Source organism: Myotis brandtii, unplaced genomic scaffold, assembly GCF_000412655.1.
Source record: "Myotis brandtii unplaced genomic scaffold, ASM41265v1 scaffold58, whole genome shotgun sequence".
Classification (NCBI taxonomy): domain Eukaryota; kingdom Metazoa; phylum Chordata; class Mammalia; order Chiroptera; family Vespertilionidae; genus Myotis; species Myotis brandtii.
Genome location: NW_005370176.1, coordinates 1,791,371 through 1,796,712, shown reverse-complemented (window position 1 = coordinate 1,796,712; position 5,342 = coordinate 1,791,371).

The window sequence follows — 5,342 nt, the reverse complement described above, 5'->3', positions numbered from 1 at the left end:
TTGATTAGCAATGCACTGGCCCTTTCCCTTTGGGGAAGGTAAAATAAACTTACTCTTTCCATCTATTCTTTTAGTTGAGAATTCTTTCCACAGCCCACGTCACAGGCCAAAAACCCTAACACATCACATATTTGGAATAACAAAAGATATACTAGGAGAAAAGTATACACATGGAGGAATTTTAGCAGCTAAGAAGAGATGGAAAAAGGCAAACCAAAATATTTCAGTGTAACAATGTGTTTTTCTAGTAGATGTATATGCTAATGAAATAGCCTGAAATTTTACATATAGACCAATACTTTCCCTTTTTTTTCTTTTTTCAATGTATTTTCCTGTCTATTTCCAAAAAGGATTGAGGAGAATTACTAACAATTATATCAAATTAGACCATTTATTCATAGCTAGCAAGGAAATATAGTAACGTGCTTAAAAAGTATTATTAAGTGGACATCAGTCTGTTACTTTTTGTTGTATTCCCAGCTCAGAAGTAAAATGTTTTGAACCTCAATTTATCTTGATTTTTTACTATGCCTTCATCTTAGCAAAGGAATATAATTACAAGTTTATACGTGTGACTTAATAAACTGGTTAAAAATTTTTGACTGCTGTTTTTTCATCCCACAATTAATGGGCCATTAGTTTCCTTAATTTTTCCTCTTAAACGTTCTTAAAGATTTCAAGTATCCATACTATTCCTTTCTAACGATGTTAAAACTAAATGAGTATTGATAAGGCCGATAGTGGTAATAAATATTCGGTTTGTGGTATACTTTCACTAAAATATCTAGGGAGTATATCCAACAAAAGAATATCTGAGATTTTTAACAAAATAATAATAATAATAACACACATGGACCTCTGAGGCATATCTAATTGCTTTTATAAAAATTAAGAAGTGCCAGCCTGTTCAATACCCAGGTTGCAGGAGGCAACCGATCAATGTTTCTCTCTCTCCCTCTTCCTTTAAAAAATCAATGAAAACATATTTTTAGAAAGTAAAAAGAAATTAAGAAGTATATTCTACAATATGGAGGAACACTTACAAAAGGGAAAGTTTCAAGCTGCTTACTGGTTATGCACCCCATTGCAGCATTTATGTGGAGAGTTTCTATGGTAACAAAAGTAAGATTAATAACATCATACATATACTGGAGGAAGTGATCAGGATTATGAATTTTTTTTCACAGTTCTACCTTAACCATTATTTCCACTTGTGCCAACTGGAAAGAGAGTCTGGAAATTTTATTATGTGGAAACGCTGAAGAGATTTAATAAGTTGCTTCCTTAAGTTAGGTTTCAAAATTAGAAGGCCATTAAAGACCCAACTTGCAGGACCCTCAAGGTTATCAGTAAGAAAATATAAAGTATGGAGAAACTTTATACACATTATCTCATTTAATCTTCAACCACAACCCTATTATATACAGACAAGTGGGTTCTCAGATGTTAAATTATTTGAAAGGTACAGAATTAGAAGTCTTTCCAGTTGACACTGCAGGAAAAAGACAAAAGGTACTATTGATTTGTCTAAGTATTCAGACTTAGGTTGGCAAATGCAAGAAGCAAGTGGCTACTAGACGTTTATTCATTTCTCCTTGTGAATTGTTCTGAGTTCAGTAAAACCATAACTGTGAAAAACTGCAGTGCTTTGGAGGGAAAATAAAGAGATTTAAAAGAGTTACAAAGTTTGACAAATGATTCAATGGCAATGGCAGTCTTTGGAAAGCAAACCTCAGGATACATCTGAATCATCAAGTGTCTTTCCTATCAGTGTGACTGTATGAATCAAAGAAAACCTGAGTCAAAATTAAACTTCCCATAAGAAATAGGATTTCTGAGATTTTTGGAAAAGCTATATAAATCTCAGAACTCCCCAGGAATTTCTGAATGGCTAAATTCTGTGTAATTTTTGTGTCCACCTTGCTTGAAAGTACATTTCTCTTTCATAAAATTGCTGAAATAAAAGCTGAAAGTTGCACTATCTAAATCTTAGCATGGACTTGGGCCCTAATATAATGCTATAGTTCTTGATGATAGTTAAACCTATGAAAAGTATTGACTCACTTTTCTGTGAATAGAGTTGATTGCATTTTACTGCTTTTAAAATTACTAAAAATTCCTTTATTTGACTTAGTCTAAATGCCATCATTATTAACAACAAATTAATAACCTACACACATTACTTTTTTTAACATGAGGTGGAGGAGCTTGAATGCCTCTGCAGTAGTGTTCAAGTTATAAAGCATAGGACACAGTATGAAGCTATCCGCAATGGAAAGCAAGAAGGGTGAACAGCCAAGTAAAACTGGCCCCTCAGATTTGTTACTTGACCTGGCCGTTAAGTGGTTAGTCTAAGGCAAGGAGCTTCTGGACTTTTGAATTTCACAGACCAGTACAATTTCAAATTAAATTTTGGAGACGTACAAAAAATTGTCAACCTTGTGTTTGTTTTAACCTCTTTACTTTAAAAAATAAAGTACATCAATTACTGCTTCCACTCACTATCATTTTATAAAACAAGCAATTTAATACAACCCCCAAAGAGAAGATAAAATCTCAGACAATATAAGACAGTTCTTTCAATTAGCATAATTATTATCTTATTTTTAAAAAACCACCACATATTTACTTTATGCAATATTAGTGGAATGCTTGTTGTGGGACCTGCATCTGAGAATCAACAGTCCAAAGCAAAGATTCCAAACACTGATCCTTAGGTAAGAAACACCTACGGAGCTTTAAAAATAATGAATCCTGGGCTTCCTTCCAGATCTATGGAATCAATCTCGGGGGTTAGATGCCCAGAAATTTTGATGTAGAGTTGAGTATGGGGACAATGATCCATAGTATATATAAACTTAAGAATGATTTAGGCAGTTCTTGGTAACAGTAATGTTCAATCTGGTCCACCTGGGCAAAAGAAATTCCAGGTAGAGTGCTTTTAGGAAATCAAGTAGAGTTGTGCTTGGGGTTCAGATGTCTATTTATTTGCAGATGTACTAAGAACAGTACATCTCACCTCAAAGGATAAGGTGTACTAACAACAGTGGTTATGTCAGGATCTGGAGTGTTGGTAGGAACTAGGAAGGTAGTAAGGCCACAGTTCTGCAGGGGGATTAAAATACTACACAGGCAAGATAACCAGTAAGAAACTAAAGCAACACGTAGGTTGTTACCTGGGACCACCATGGCATATAGAGTGTTGTTACTTAGAGTTACTAACTCTCATAGCACAGGTTTGGAGAATGTGATTTATTCTAAACCCTGTGATTTTAAATATCTGTAAGAATAAGCTAAGAAAGTGCTTGGCACAGTATTTATGCATAATAAATGCTCAATAAATGTGTTGGGTAAAGTCAATTTTACTTCAGAACTATTTTTAGAAATGTACTTTTCTTCTCTTGGAAAAGGTTTTAAAATTCAGGGAGATGTACACAGTTAAACACAGGATAGAGTAATAGGTTTAATGTCACACTCATGATTTCAGCACAGGAACCTTTTCCTTGCTGAAAAAAACATTCAAAACAAGAGTAAATAATACACATCTTTTTGTCAGTCATCAAGAGCTATAAAAGAGAACAATATTGTGTATGATTTTTTTAAGTCTCCAATATTTGAATACAGTTGACATTAAGTTTTCAATAACAGATTTACTTTCCAAATGTTTTTCTTAAGTTGATTTATATATTAACTAGAGGCCTGGTGCACAAAATTCGTACACTCGGGGGGGCAGGCCCCTCAGCCCAGCCTGCGCCCTATCACAGTCCAGGAGCCCTGGGGAATGTCTGACTGCCAGCTTAGGCCTGCTCCCCAGGGCAGTCGGACATCCTTAGTGCTGCTGCGGAGGCAGGAGAGGCTTCCACCACCACCGCTATGCCCAGCTCAGGGCTTCTGACTGAGCAGCGCTTCCTCTGTGGGAGCACACTGACCACCAGGGGGCAGTTCCTGCATTGAGCGTCTGCCCCCTGGTGGTCAGTGTGCTTCATAGCGACCAGTCGTTCTGCCGTTCGGTCAATTTGCATATTAGTCTTTTATTATACAGGATGTTGTTGTTTTTTCAGTTTATGCCTGTTCATTTTGAGAGACCTCATTGGCAGATGAAGGTTAATCAAAGACTGAACATTTGGGCAGGGCTGGGCTGGAAGGGGTTATGGGGGGAAAGGGGGATATCTGTAATACTTTCAAAAATAAAAATAAATTTTTTAAAAAATAAAATAAATAAAATTCAGGCCAGAGAAAGAAAAAAACAAACCAAGATTGAACATTTGCCACCAGTGACACCTGTAGGAGATAGACTACCACAGTAGTCTAGAGTTCAGATCCTATAGCCAGACTGTCTGGGTTTGAATCCCACTCCCACCTCTTACTGGCTCTTCAACCTTGCCCAAACTACTTAGTCTGTCTCACTTTCATCATCTGTAAAGTGGAGGATAATAATAATACCTACATAGTACAGTTTTTATTAAAAGTAAATGAACACGTGTAAAGCATATATAGTAAATGTCTGATATGTTAGTTACTTTTTCTAATTTGGAACAATTAAATACTAACATACAATGAACAAGCAAGCTGCATCACACATTGAATATATCAAAAATCCTGATCTTATCCTACATAATAAAAGGCTAATATGCAAATTGTCCCCTTGACAGGGAGTTTGACAGGGAGTTCAACCAGGGGGCAGGGCCGGCCAGCCAACCACCTGTGGCCCTTCCCCCCGCCCAGCCCAGCACAATCAGCCCCAATTGACCCTATCAGGGTGGGCCAGCCAGACCCCATCTGTGTATGAGTTCCTGCACCAGGCCTCTAGTTTTAAATAAAGTTTGAAAGATTTTTTTTAAGGTGGCATGTGCCCCAACTCTTAATTTAAAAATGCTACCAGGTGCCCTGGTTTGGCTCAGTAGATAGAGCATCGGCCTGCGGACTGAAGGGTCCCGGGTTCGATTCCAGCCAAGGACACATGCCCAGGTTGTGGGCTCGATCCCCAGTAGGGGGCGTGCGGGAGGCAGCCAATCAATGATTCTCTCTTATCACTGATGTTTCTATCTCTCTCTCTCGCTCTCCCTTCCTCTCTGAAATCAATAAAGAAATATATATTTTTTTAAATGCTACCAGGTGAGGTTAATAGTGGAAAAAGCAAGCTATCATGGCCTGAACATCTATACACGTTCTTAGTGGATATGCCAAAAATGCAAGGCCTTGACTGCTCTTTACCAGAGGACCTTTTCAAAGGAGTTCTGTGTTGCCTGGCCAGTGTGGATTAGAGGTTGAGCATCGACCTATGAACCGGGAGGTCACAGTTCCATTCCTGGTCCAGGGCACACACTTGTGGGCTCGATCCT